This window comes from Hevea brasiliensis, chromosome 5 (assembly GCF_030052815.1).
Source record: "Hevea brasiliensis isolate MT/VB/25A 57/8 chromosome 5, ASM3005281v1, whole genome shotgun sequence".
Lineage (NCBI taxonomy): Eukaryota > Viridiplantae > Streptophyta > Magnoliopsida > Malpighiales > Euphorbiaceae > Hevea > Hevea brasiliensis.
Window position 1 is genome coordinate 17,039,762 of NC_079497.1, and position 15,896 is coordinate 17,055,657.

General features: G+C 35.3%; 1 non-coding gene across 1 annotated transcript; it reads right to left on the reverse strand.

The window, feature by feature from the left end:
* Window positions 1-1,974: 1,974 nt before the first annotated feature.
* On the reverse strand, window positions 1,975-2,081 carry LOC131180417 (small nucleolar RNA R71). Its single transcript, XR_009149192.1, has one exon. It is a non-coding gene; the product is annotated as a small nucleolar RNA R71 (small nucleolar RNA).
* Between the last annotated feature and the right edge of the window lie 13,815 nt (window positions 2,082-15,896).

Genomic DNA, 15,896 nt, shown 5'->3' on the forward strand with positions numbered 1-15,896 from the left:
TTTTTGACGTGGCATTTCCGTTACTCCAGCCTTTTTACCTCACTTTCTCTGGATCCTTCCCCCTTTTACCCATTCTAGAACAGTCCCCTTGCCTATATAAAGTGCCCTTTATCACTTTCTTTCCATAGAGAGCAAGGGAGTCATTTTTAGAAAGATAGAAAGAGGGAAAAGGAGGAACACTTTCTGCATCTTCTTCCAGTGACAAGGATCAAGTTTCTGCAATTTTCTGAAGATATCCTGCTGCATTTTTGCTGGGTTTTTCTACCCCTTTTAGCTTACATTTCCATTACTTCTTCATTTCTTCATTTGGGTTTGTCTTTAAACAATGATTTGTGAGTAGTTTATTGAGATTCTAGAGATGGGTTTGTAAATATTGATTTGTTTTGTGGTTTTGAACTGATTTAGCCATTTAAATGAAGATTGTTATATTTTGATTTATTGCTTGTGTGCTTATTTCCTTGCTTGATGAATGGGCCCTCATTAAGTTAAGTTTTAATCCTTAATAGATGGACTGAAAAGTGAATATTGGGGATGGATAATCTTGCAATAAACTTTATTTTCTTGGTGTTAGAAATAAGCTAAGAAGATTAAGTGGAACTTTCCAAAAATCAATTAGAGCATTAATTGGGTTTTTGTTAGATTTGAAATACCGTGAAAACAGGGTTTGATTTAATGAAAACCAATTTTGAGATGCTTGAAAAAGGTTTCAAAAATTTAAGAATTGATTTCCCTCAAAATTGCAATTCTCATGTGTTTGGCTAAATTAGGGAAAAATCACATGCAAACAATATTAAAAATCCAATCTCTAGAATCAATTTATTTTTCATTGAAATTAGATATAAATCCTCCAAACCTCATAAATAGCAATTTAAATTTAAATCCAATTTAAATCCAATTTCTATAATCACTTTATTTTTATTTTTATTGAATTTAGATTTAATTCCTCTCAATTTCATAAATAGATATTTCAAATTAATTTTTGGATAATCTAGTTTAATTAATTTTAGTTAATTGATTGATCTAGTTTTAATTCCTCAACTACCAATTTTAATTCCAAATTTCATTTTACATCTTTAATTTTTGTCTTAATTTTAATTTTTAGATTTTATTTTTAATATCTTTTAATTTTTGTCATTCTAATTTGCTTATACTTTTATTTCCAATTTAAGCACAATTCCCTGTGGGATCGATATCAATTTTAAAACTATACTCGTGACCCGTGCACTTGCGGACACACCGTATCAAGTTTTTGGCGATTCTTGGGAATTGTTTGTTTTAAGTTGGATTTTAATTGTTTTAAGCTAATTAGAATTTTTATTTTCTTTTATTTTCACTATTGTTCCTTGTGTTTTTCAGGTACTTTTCTTGTTTATGAGACGATCGAAAAGCGCAAGCGACACTGAATTGTTGTTCAATCCTGAAATTGAAAAATTCTGTCGAGCTAACAAAAAAGAATACAAGAGAAGAAAAGAAGCAGAAAAAGAAGAACAACAAATATTTGAGCAAGAGGAGACAATTGAAAATATGGAGAATCAAAATAGAGCTATTGGTGGAGATAATGGAGGAAACGAGCAAAACGGGCAAAATGCTGTGGTTAATCAAAATGATCCTCAAAGAAGATCCATGTTAGACTATGCTTTTCCTAGATGTACTGATGTGAGAGATAACAGACCTATTATTGGAGCTAATCAATTTGAATTAAAAACTGGTCTTATTCAAATGGTTCAGAATTCACAATTTGGAGGTAGCCCACTTGAAAATCCTCATTCTCATTTGAAGAAATTTTTGATGATATGTGGTACACAAAGACAACCTGGAGTTTCTGATGAAGTTATTCGGCTCACCTTATTTCCATTCTCTCTTCGGGATTCAGCATTGGAGTGGTATGATTCACTTCCACAAGCTATTATAGCTACTTGGGAGCAGCTATCTCAAGCTTTTCTATCTCAATTTTTCCCACCTGGGAAAACCACTCATTTGAGGAATCTGATGGTAGCTTTTAAACCAAGAGATGATGAAACTTTGTATGAATCTTGGATGAGATTTAAGGAGCTTGAAAGGCAATGTCCTCATCATGAAATACCGAAATGGATGATTGTTGAATTTCTACACGAGTTACTCGACCATAAGAAACACAATTGATTCACAAGCAGGAGGAGATTTCATGAGAATGACAAGTGAAGAATGCTATGATCTATTAGAGAAGATTGCTCATAATACCCATTTATGGGGAAATCCTAGAGCACTTGAGCCAAAGAAAGCTGGGATCTATGAACTAGACTCAGTTAGCTATATGAATGCAAGATTTGACCAGTTGACTCAGCTTCTTAGTGATTTTTGCACAAAGGCAACAACCTCAACTCCTACAACTATGCAACAAGTTGCCTTCACAGATGGAACTCAAAGTTGTGGAGTTAATTACTCTTCTTATGGTGATGATTATTTGCAAGAACAAGCTGCTTATGCAGGAGGTTATCAACAGAAACCTATGGGAAATGCTTATTCTAATGTGAACAACTCAACATGGAGACCACAAGCAACTTTTGCTCAACAAGGCCAAAGCTCAAATTATGCTCATAACCAGCAGTTTATGCAGCAAAATAGGCCTCAATTTCAGCCTCAATTTCAGCCCACAAGGCAGCCACCACCGGGATATCAAGCAAGAGCACAACAATCCCTTCCATCCCATGAACCGAAGCCATCTTTGGAGAACATGATGGAGAAATTTTTTGCTGAACAAAGCAAGATGAATAGCAAATTGGAGGAAGAAATGCAACACATGAGACAAACCATGGATCAATTACAAGTCCACAACCGCATGTTGGAGACTCAATTGGCGCAACAAGCAAGCTCATCAGGAAGCAATTCCTATGGGAAACTACCTAGCCAACCACAAAACCCTCATGAGCAATGTAAGTGTCAGAACCTTGAGAAGTGGTAAAAAGTTGGTCAAGAGAGTGAAAACAAGAGAGAAGAAAAGAGAGCACAAAAGAAGAAAATTCAGTTGAGAGCAAGAAAAATGAAAAAGAAGAAGAAAGCAAAAGTGAGCAAGATGAGGGAGAGAAACCATACATCCCACCTGAACCTTACAAACCCACCCTTCCCTACCCTCAAAGATTCATCAAGCATAAACTAGACAAACAATTTGGCAAGTTCCTTGAAGTGCTAAAAAAATTGTATATCAATGTGCCATTCACTGAGGCACTATCCCAAATGCCAAGTTATGCCAAGTTTTTGAAGGAAATTCTTTCCAACAAGAGAAGGCTAGAAGATTATGACACCATTAACTTGGGAGAGCAATGCAGTGCTATAATTCAGAAAAAGTTACCTCCCAAACTCAAAGATCCGGGTGTGTTTTCCATTCCTTGTCATATTGGTGATAATTGTGTGGCAAATGCTTTATGTGACCTTGGAGCTAGCGTCAGCCTAATGCCTCTTTCAATATATGAGAAGTTGAATATGGGAGAATTGAAGCCCACAAACATGTATCTTTCATTAGCTGACCGTTCAATTAAGTATCCAGAAGGCATTCTTGAAAATGTGCCTATCAAGGTTGGGAAATTCTACATTCCGGTAGACTTTGTCATTTTGGATATGGAAGAAGACACAAAAGTTCCTATCTTATTGGGAAGACCCTTCTTGGCAACAGCTGGTGCATTAATTGATGTAAAGGGTGAGCAATTGACACTTAGAGTGGGAGATGATCAAATGATATTCAACATCAATCCAGCCATGAAAAGGAAACATGAAGAAGTTGAGTCTTGTTTGCGGGTAGACATTATTGATGAGATTGTTCAAGAGCATTTCAGACAAAGCTATCCACAAGACCCACTTGAAAATTGCTTAGTCCATAGTGGGAGCATTGATGATGATAATCACAACATGGCTATTTTTGCGCAATACTTGGAAAGCTCTCCACCACATCCTGAAGCCACAGTTTTTCAACTTGAAGGAGTACAAAATTTGGAGATCAAACCACCATCATTAAAGGTAGAGGATGCCCCAAAGGTAGATCTTAAACCTCTTCCTTCCAACCTCAGGTATGCTTTTCTTGGACCAAATGAAACATATCCTGTTATAATTAATGCATCATTGACTAATATTGAGAATGAAAAATTATTGAGAGTTTTGAGAGAATATAGAAGAGTTTTGGGTTATGCAATTGATGATATAAAGGGAATTAGTCCAACATTTTGTATGCATAGGATTTTCCTTGAGCCAAATAGTAAACCTTCCATTGAACACCAAAGAAGATTGAATCCTACAATGAAGGATGTTGTGAAAAAGGAAATCCTAAAATTACTAGCTGCTGGAATTATTTACCCTATTTCTGACAGTGAGTGGGTTAGTCCTGTGCATGTTGTACCAAAGAAAGGTGGGGTGACAGTTGTTAAAAATGAGAATAATGAATTGATACCCACTAGAACTGTTACAGGTTGGAGAATGTGCATAGACTATAAGAAGTTGAACAATGCCACAAGAAAAGACCATTTTCCCCTTCCTTTTATGGATCAAATGTTAGAGAGATTAGCCAAGCATTCATTCTTTTGTTACTTAGATGGATATTCTGGTTTCTTTCAAATTCCAATACATCCTGATGACCAAGAGAAAACTACCTTTACCTGTCCCTATGGCACCTTTGCCTATCAAAGGATGCCATTCGGATTGTGTAATGCGCCTGGCACATTTCAAAGGTGCATGATGGCCATTTTTTCTGATTTTATTGAAGAAATTATGGAGGTCTTCATGGATGACTTTTCAGTATATGGCACTAATTTTGATTCATGCTTGACTAATTTGTCTAAAATTTTGCAGAGATGTGCTGATAATGATCTGGTGTTGAATTGGGAGAAATGCCACTTTATGGTCCAAGAGGGGATCGTTTTAGGGCATTTAATCTCAAATAGGGGAATTGAAGTGGATAGAGCTAAAATAGAAATTATTGAAAAAATGCCCCCTCCAACCACTGTCAAAGGAGTGCGGAGTTTCCTTGGACATGCCGGGTTTTACCGGCGATTTATTCAGGATTTTTCTAAACTTGCTAAACCCTTAACAAATCTTTTGAATCATGATGTTAAATTTGATTTTAATCAAGATTGTATGGTTGCTTTTTGCAGGTTAAAGACGGCATTAACAACAGCTCTTATCATGCAACCCCCGGATTGGACTTTGCCATTCGAAATTATGTGTGATGCAAGCGAATTTGCTGTTGGAGCTGTCCTTGGCCAGCGAAAAGATAGAAAACCTTATGCCATTTACTATGCAAGCCGAACCCTTGATGAAGCCCAAGTCAATTACGCCACAACTGAAAAGGAGTTCCTTGCGGTAGTATTTGCACTCAATAAATTTCGTTCTTATTTGGTCAACTCAAAGGTAATTGTTTTCACTGATCATGCAGCAATAAAGTATTTAATGAGCAAGAAAGAAGCTAAATCTAGGTTGATTAGATGGATATTGTTACTTCAAGAATTTGATTTGGAAATAAGAGATAAAAAGGGTGTTGAGAATGTGGTGGCTGATCACCTTTCTAGGATAAAAACTGAAAATGGAGATGATGAAATTGTGCCAATTGATGAGTTTTTCATGAATGAGCAGTTGTATGTGTTGAATTCTGCACTTCCATGGTTTGCTGATATTGTGAATTTCTTGTCTTGTGGTGTCTTGCCACCTGATTTATCTTGGCAGCAAAAGAAAAGATTCTTGCATGATGTTAAATTTTATTCTTGGGAAGAACCTCTTTTGTTTAGAAGATGTAATGATGGAATAATTAGGAGATGTATACCAGAGGAAGAAATTCATGATGTTATTTACCATTGTCATTCCTCTGAATATGGTGGTCATTTTAGTGTCTCAAAAACTGTTGAAAAAGTCTTGACATCAGGTTTCTATTGGCCTAATATGTTTAAACATGTGAGAGACTTTGTAAGCAAATGTGATAGGTGCCAAAGGGTAGGCAACATTTCCAAAAGAGATGAGATGCCCCAACAGTCCATATTAGAAGTTGAACTATTTGATGTGTGGGGAATTGATTTCATGGGGCCATTTCCATCTTCTTATGGAAATAAATATATCTTGGTAGGGGTGGACTATGTATCTAAATGGGTAGAAGCTATTGCTACACCTACCAATGATGCAAAAGTTGTGGTGAAATTTCTGAAAAAATTTGTTTTGACAGTTTGGTGCCCCACGTGCCATAATCGGTGATGGTGGTAGCCATTTCGCAACCACCAATTTGAAAAATTGATGAGAAAATATGGGGTAAAGCATAGGATTGCCACACCATATCACCCTCAAACAAATGGCCAAGTAGAAATCACAAATAGAGAAATCAAGCAAATCTTGGAGAAAACTGTCAATAAGTCCAGAAAAGATTGGTCCCTTAAATTAGATGACACTCTTTGGGCATATAGAAATGCGTTTAAAACCCCAATAGGAACTACACCTTATAGGTTAGTTTTTGGGAAATCATGCCATTTGCGTAGAGTTAGAACATAAAGCTTATTGGGCCATAAGAGCAATCAATTTTGATTTACAAGTTCTTTGGACACAAAAGACTTTTGCAACTTGATGAGTTAGAAGAATTGAGACTTGATGCTTATGAAAATGCTAGGATCTATAAAGAAAGAACAAAAAAATGGCATGATAAGCATATCAAGAAAAAGGACTTTAAAGAAGGAGATTTGGTTCTCTTATTCAATTCAAGGTTGAAATTTTTTCCAGGAAAATTAAAATCAAGGTGGTCCGGCCCATTTAAAATTGTGAAAGTTTTACCTCATGGTGCTGTGGAAATTTTTGGTGAAAAATCTGGTAATTTCAAGGTAAATGGACAAAGGTTGAGGCATTATTTAGCTGGTGAGCCAATTGAGAAGATAGCAACTTGCTATCTTTCTCATTCTCCATAACATCTTGAGTGAGTATGGTCAAGCTAAAGACCTAAACTTAGCATTTTTGTGCATAACTCATAATTTTTCATTGATTCTTTATTTCTTTCATATGTTTGTTTTAAGTTTTTTTTATATACTCCGTATTCAGAATTTAACATTGTTCTAATTTCCTTGTGCAGATGGGATGCAATGCATTGCAAGCAAATGAGCAATAAAAATTTTATTTAGCTTTAAATTTTAGCTTTAAATTTTAGGTTTTTAATTTGTTCACTTATAATCTCTATTTTGTTGAATATTTGCTGGTTCATATTGCTGGATTCATTGCCCTTTTGGTTACTTTTAAGAGAAAATTTTTCCAAATTTTAACATCTTGGTTTAACAAGAAAATTATTTGAAAATGGGTGTGTGAATTGGTGCTTTGAAAAATTATTTTGTGTAAGTATTTAATGAACATAACAGGTTGAACAATTAGAATTCATGTTATGAAGGTTTAATCATTTGAAATCTAATTTGTTTCAATTTTTTTTAGGTGCTATGAAATTTGGTCAAATTGGGCAGCAGATTACATAACCGGGTTTTGCTTGTGTCGCCGCTTGTGTTCGCTGGGCACCCTTTTGGAATAAAAACTCTCTTCACCGGAATGGGCCAGCAGCAAACCCAAAGCCCTAAAAACCGTACCCCACCAGCCCAAGCCCGAAATTAAACCTAAAAACCAGCAGCAAACCCAAAAGCCTATACCCAAGCCCACAACCCAAACCTAAAGACCCTAACCCGATAGCCCATTACCTTCATCTTCCTCTCGACATCGCCCCCGACACAACCCTCCCTGCCGTAACCTCCATTTTTCCCGTCACCTTCACCGGCCGCAACTCTTCCCATATTTCTCTTTCCCCGATCACGACCCTCCATTTCGCCATGACCGACTCTCCATTATCATTCGAAAACTCGCCTCCCCACTCCCCACACAACAACCCCCAAACCACCCCACCCATGCACGCCGACCCATCGCCGGCCCATTCTGCTAATGCTCCGATCGCCACACTCAAAAAGAAAAAGGCGAAAAGTATCAAACCTCACAAATCGACGGCCGGCGTCAAGCGGAAACAACCCGAACCAGCCGCACAACAACCCCCAAGCCCGCCTCCAATGCCCGCCGCGCCTGCTGAACGACGTGGCATTCCGAAATCTGCGGTCAAACGCCCCGGTACATCTAGAGGTAACCTTGCATTCCCTTCCTCTTTGCCTACTGCTACACATTGGACACTACCTACTGCCGAAATGAAGAAAAATAAGGCAAGGGTTGCAGCCTGACAAATGATTCAAACAAGGTATTTGGATGTGTCTACACTTAAAACCTTGAAGATTTATGATGAAATGCAGTCTCTGTTAGATGCTTTAGGTTGGGTGCGATTTGCACATAAACAGGAACTGGTCTACCCCATTTTAGTGCAAGAATTTCTGGCCTCCCTGTCCACTAATGAGCATAAAATTGCTTTGGACAATGACTTGATGATCCATTTTAGATGCCTTGGTCAAGATAGGGTGCTGTCTATGGATAATTTTCACCATATATTTGGCTTTCCACCTGATGGTCTGTTCAAAATACCTACTAACCAATGGGACTATAATGCGTATGAATTTTGGAAGCGCATTGCCCCTTCAGCAGGTACTTTCAAACCAGGACACAGTAAGGCCTCCAAGATTGAGAATCATGCCTTGAGATTGCTTCAGCGCCTAATTGCAAATACAGTTTTAGGCAGAGGATCCAGTGTTGGCACAATGTCACAATATGATCTCTTCTTTTTGTGGTGTGCAAAAACTGGCAGAAAGGCTTCCCCTGGTTATTATTTCTGCCGCCATGTGATTCGCCAGACCACTAGAATGCTGGTAGTATTGTCTTTGGAGGCTTGGTCACACCTATTGCACATTATTTTGGGTTTAATCCTCAAATGCACAAGTGTCCTGCTCTTCCTACTGGTTTGTTATTTTTGGATGGACCTCATCTTGCCAACCAAAAATTTTGTATCAAAAATGAAGCTACCAAGCAGTATGAGATTCCTGCACTAACAGACAAACCACCTGGTTCTCCCACTGCCATTAGTTCCTCCTCAGAATCTGAGCGACCATTTGTGCAGCCTCCCACACAACCTTCACGCCGAGCTCCACCAGCCGCTCAACCTGCTTCATCAACTGCTTCTGGACCATCCATAGCAACTCTTTTGACATTCATGGAGAATCTCAGTGATGAGATCTATTCTTTTCGGCAAATTACAGAGGTCAATTTTCAGACACTACGAGATTTAGCTGACATATATTTGGATCGAAGTGCTGAAATGCAAGATGAATTGAAAGTCGTGCGAGCTAAGCTGGAGAAGATCGAAACAAACCAAGCACTGATTTTGAACATTCTCTCTCCACAGCAGCCACCACAAGCACCACCACCGTCACAACATGGCAAGGGCAAAGGACTTCTCATACCCGACTGACCAGCTTTTATTCTCCATTTACATTTCATGTCTTTAATTTCGTTAATTAGTATTTTGAACTTGTTAATATTTTGCTTGTGTTGTTTTTATTTTTAACCATTTACTTATTCAGTTTTTTTTAGTTCCTCATAACGTACATTTTTCTTTTATATCTTTAGTACAATTGCTCACTTGCTTTGATTTGCTATTTCGGATTTACACTTGATGGCTATATTTTTGCGCTTAACTTCCTATTTCAACTTTTTGAGTTTAATTGATTTAATGGATTCCATCGTACTGTTTCTTTTGCAATGAGTGCAGCAGCTGTCCAAATTTTATTTAATTAAATTGGCTGCACTTCAATGAGGTAACACTTCTTATCTCAGCTTGTGTCACTTTCAACACAAGTTGTGCTATCGCTTATGCAACAGGGTAATAATTTCTCTATGCACATATAGCCAAATTATCCCATTCCTTGCACATTTTTAACATTGAGGACAATGTTCATTCTAAGTATGGGGGAGAGGGTAAATTTTTTGCAAAAATTATTTTTCCTTTTTCATTTGCATATAGTGACACACTCATTACTTCATACTTGTACATATTCACTTATATACACTGCATATAGCTTCATTATGCATACTTAGTTGCATATAGGTTGACTATACATTTATACACTCATGCATTTCATTCATTCATTCACAATTTTTGGATTTTTAAACCAGTCTTTGGATTCCATAAGCCACTTATTCAAGCAATCCAACTTGCCTTTAGATGGTTAGTGGAATGAAAGTTCCAGCTGGGTACAAAGTCTTAAGCATTATTCTTTCTCTTACTTAATAGCTGAAAATTAATATATCAATCTAGGTATGCAGTGCAAGTTAGTTATTTTGAGTTTTGAGTGTCTGGATAAGCCTTTAAGGAAGAAAATGGTCCTTGTCGTCTCACCATTCCTAGAACAAGCATCTTAGATCTTTCAAAGTGAAATTTTTAACTTGCATTTGATAAGAATATGATTTAGGCATTTCTTCATATTTTAAACCTCACATTTAGCCTTAACCTACCTTAATTTCATTTTAACCCTTGCAAACCCCCTTGAACCTTAAATCCCTAATTTCTTTGGAACCCAAATCATTTACCAAGTCATAAAACCTAAACACTACCACCTATCTATGAGAATAATATTTTAGCAATTAAGTGCATAAAAAAAATAAAATAAATAATGATATATAAAAAAAAATAATAAAAAAAAATAAAAAAAATCTCGGAGGATTGAAACATCTTGAAAAGTGCTAGAGTAATTGTGAAAAGTTGAAAAGGTCACCAAAATATCCCAAAGGTAATTTTGGGTGTGACATGAAATAGGGACACATACAAAATCAAAATAAAATAAAATAAATAAGCATAAAAAGTAGTCCCTTTGTATAATCATTGTGATAGCACTTGAGATTCATTGTGAATTTCTTTCCTCTTGATATTAAAAAAAAAAAAAAAAAAAAAAAAAAAAAAGATGCACTTTGAGTTTCATGATTAATATTATTCTCATATTTTGTTTACCTTATTCCCTTTCTTTGTTAACCACAATCTTACCCTATTAGACCCCATTACAACCCTTAAAAAGACCTAATGATTCTTTGAAAAATGCTTGTTACATTAGTAGAGTTAGATCTTTTATGCTTGCATATGGGTTTGGCAATATAATCTTCCATACATTACTCACCATCTATTTGAGACACATTGGCTATCTATTTCATTTAGGTTTGTTTTGGCACAATTGACTCTTGTAGCTGGTTGGTATTTGTTGCTTGGGTTGATTGGTTAATTCTTAGCTATTCTGTAATAGTTGAGAGTGCTTGCTTCATTCTTTGTGCTTTTGCTGGTGGGAATTTGGAATGTTAGTGGCTAGAGGTAAGTTGGTAGTTTGGATTAGTGAATTTTGTGTTTTCAAAGACTGATTCTATTCCCTTCCAAATGAGTTTTAATGAAATTTTGCTTGAGGACAAGCAAGAGTTTGAGTATGGGGGAATTTGATGCATGCATTTTAGATCATCATTTAGGAGTAATTTTTGCACATAATTTACCCTTATTCATAGCTATTATTTTAGATATTAGTATATATTTAGTCAATTTTACAATTTTCACATTTCTTAGTTTAATTTTTGGAATTTATTTACTTTGTAGGTTAAATCTGGAGAAATTTGATGAATTTTGATCAGAGTAGCCAATTGGAGATTAAAATCGAATTGTAAAAATTTTGAAGTTGAAAAAAAAAAAAAAAAAAAAAAAATGGCCGAGAGCGACACAACCTGCAGCACAACCGAATTAGCTCATGTCGCAGGTTGTGTCGATCGTCAGATATTCACGCCGAGAGCGACACAACCCGCGACACAACTGACTCGGCTTATGTCGTTTTATCGAAAATTTTTGACGTGGCATTTCCGTTACTCCAGCCTTTTTACCTCACTTTCTCTGGATCCTTCCCCCTTTTACCCATTCTAGAACAGTCCCCTTGCCTATATAAAGTGCCCTTTATCACTTTCTTTCCATAGAGAGCAAGGGAGTCATTTTTAGAAAGATAAAAAGAGGGAAAAGGAGGAACACTTTCTGCATCTTCTTCCAGCAGCAGCAAGGATCAAGTTTCTGCACTTTTCTGCAGAGATCCTGCTGCAGATTTGCTGGGTTTTTCTACCCCTTTTAGCTTACATTTCCATTACTTCTTCATTTCTTCATTTGGGTTTGTCTTTAAACAATGATTTGTGAGTAGTTTATTGAGATTCTAGAGATGGGTTTGTAAATATTGATTTGTTTTGTGGTTTTGAACTGATTTAGCCATTTAAATGAAGATTGTTATATTTTGATTTATTGCTTGTGTGCTTATTTCCTTGCTTGATGAATGGGCCCTCATTAAGTTAAGTTTTAATCCTTAATAGATGGACTGAAAAGTGAATATTGGGGATGGATAATCTTGCAATAAACTTTATTTTCTTGGTGTTAGAAATAAGCTAAGAAGATTAAGGGGAACTTTCCAAAAATCAATTAGAGCATTAATTGGGTTTTTGTTAGATTTGAAATACCGTGAAAACAGGGTTTGATTTAATGAAAACCAATTTTGAGATGCTTGAAAAAGGTTTCAAAAATTTAAGAATTGATTTCCCTCAAAATTGCAATTCTCATGTGTTTGGCTAAATTAGGGAAAAATCACATGCAAACAATATTAAAAAAATCCAATCTCTAGAATCAATTTATTTTTCATTGAAATTAGATATAAATCCTCCAAACCTCATAAATAGCAATTTAAATTTAAATCCAATTTAAATCCAATTTCTATAATCACTTTATTTTTATTTTTATTGAATTTAGATTTAATTCCTCTCAATTTCATAAATAGATATTTCAAATTAATTTTTGGATAATCTAGTTTAATTAATTTTAGTTAATTGATTGATCTAGTTTTAATTCCTCAAATACCAATTTTAATTCCAAATTTCATTTTACATCTTTAATTTTTGTCTTAATTTTAATTTTTAGATTTTATTTTTAATATCTTTTAATTTTTGTCATTCTAATTTGCTTATACTTTTATTTCCAATTTAAGCACAATTCCCTGTGGGATCGATATCAATTTTTAAAACTATACTACTGTGACCCGTGCACTTGCGGACACACCGTATCAGTAAGTTAAGCCCTAGGTTTATTGGTCCATATGATATTATTGAACATGTGGGTCCAATAGTCTACAGGCTAACTTTACCACCTGAGCTGGATAAGATTCACAATGTATTCCATGTGTCGATGCTCAGGAGATACAGATCAGATCCTTCATATGTCATTTTAGTAGAGGAGATAATTGTACAATTTGATTTGACATATGAAGAAGAACCAGTCAGAATCTTGGCACGGGAAGTGAAAGAACTCAGAAACAAGAGAATCCCACTAGTGAAAGTCTTGTGGAGACACCACAACACAGAAGAAGCGACAAGGGTGAGCGATGAAATGATGAGGCAGCAGTTCCCTCAGCTCTTCACATCAGGCAAATTTTGTGACAACCCTTACCCGTCTATAGTGTAGCCGAGCAAGGTATGCCACACAGTGTACCGGAACATCATATTTTATTTCAATTATTTTTATCCTCCCTTATTTATTTTTTTCATAGTTATGAAGTACAATTGGTGAAGTATAATTTATTTAAGTCATTTATGGAAAACATCAATTTATTTGAGGTTCCGCAAATTTTATAGAAAAACCAACAGAGTATTAGCTAAAAATGGAGAAAATAATTCTTCAGAACCTGTGAAAAACACTTCCAATATGTTTTCAATCATTCTCAAACTCCATTTCATCAACAAAATCTCAATATTTTTCAACAATATTTCCATTTCTCAATCATTCATCTCATATGATATTCATGTAAAAGTCATAAATAAATATTCTCTTTTTCATTCATAAATACAATTTCCACTATTTCCATTAATACCAAAATACATTACATAAGTTTCAATTACATATGAGAAAATAAAAGTTAATTACAAAATACCCAAAATGAAATCTAGTGTCCTACCAATGCACTGACGTTGGTAAGGCGATGCGGATATTATGCAGAGCTACAGATGATCTCACCAAGTCTATGGTCTATTGGGCTCTCTATCAGTCTCTCCAGAACCTACGCGTGGCAAAAGCAACGCGCTAAGCAATAATGCTTAGTGGTGCCAATAATAGAATAAAAAGAAATAACATAAAATAAATATGCAGTGCATATTCTGATGTCTTATGCAGACCATTTTTTGATCATTATTGGTAATCTTATTTATTATGTACTTGTTATATTCATAATTTCATTAAATCTATCCACTTTCATTTTTGGTTGCCCAAGTAACCTATCCGACGATCGGATGGATAAGCGTAACCGCACCTGGTATCTAGTACCTCGGGCCGTCACACCATCAGTCACATATATGTCTCCCGGTGTGCAACAGAACAGCTAATAAGCTATAATAACATTAGGCACAAGGCCAAGTCTCAACACAATGTCAGAATGGCTAAAAGCCATAAAATCACAAAATGGCATAATGCCATGTGTAGTACTACTAACTGAACCCTATTGGCATGCCAACCTATCCAAACCAATCTTGCTAGGTATACTAGGGCATGTTACACTTTTAAACTTTACAATTCTTGAAATTTAAGTTTAGGTGTTACTATTCATTTCATTAGTCAACTAAAATATTGACTTTTGCATAGACAATAGGTACATTGGTTCTAATACTCCCAACATACCACATTTTGCATTCTAGAATTTTTGGTGTTGGTTGCCAATTCCATTTCTAAGCTTAGTGTTAGTTATTCAAAATTTTCATATTTCAAGCCTTATATTTACTGTTCCATTGGTCATTTGTACAATAGGAATTTGGCAAAGTTTAGTAGTATGCCCTAGAGCATATCATTCAGTATGTATCTTGTATATATTTTATTAATAAAAGGCATTTCCACTTTTCCGTTTACATAATATATTTATGTGTAATAGAAAAGGTCCATTGATATTTTGTTAGAAATATTATTCTTAAGTTGTTAAGAATATGAGTGACAATATTTCTAGCACAAAGTATCATAAATAGGTTCACAATCGAGGATACTTCATAATAAGGACATGACTTATCCAGAAAGATTGTATTCATGTTTGTTCCCAAGTTATTTATATGAGATATAAATAAGATGGAATGGTGAGTCTCATGCCATATGACAAACATGATAGGCACTTATAAATGATAAGTAGGCCGAACCAGTGACACTTATGACAAGCACATGGAGTTTACTCTTGTCAATGTTTTGTCATAAATCATATCAGTGCATATAATCTTTAGACCTGAGATAGCACAGTTATCTTGTATATAGGTAGTTTGAGTTTGATATCTGCTTTCATACTTGTACTATGTATGGGTATATGGGCATGTGTTGGCTCTCGCTAGTTATATATGGAGGTAGGTGTTGATCAAGATGGAATCTGTTCCTCTAAGTAAATAGAGATAAAATCCTATGTTCATTTAATTGTTCTTGATGTTTCAAGTTCTGGCCAGACAGATAGATTTATTCGTAAAAGAGTTTCGATGAGAAAATCTTTTAATCAAGAACTGGAATTAAAAGAGAACATAATATTCATAGCAAATGGAGTTTGACATAAACCATGACTCGGCTTGAGTTGGGATTTTGTAACAGAGAGATTCTAGTGCATGGTAACATATGATTATAGGTTCATTTAAGGTAAACCTTATTACTAATTGGGTGGCCATGGCATGCTATGCTAGGTGTTAACCATGGTCTATGAGGTTCATAAAATGATTTAGAGAAATCATTTATGGTAAGAAAGAGTTCGATGATATTAATAGTTGATATCATGTCTCATTGCCAATTAGTGATGAGCCTAGTAAGTCACACACATACACAAGTTATCACCTATTTAAATATGATTTAATTAATTAATTAAAGAGTTTAATTGATTAATTAAATAGATTTGGTTTGCAATAAAATTGCAAAGTCCCTAGCATGACTTGAA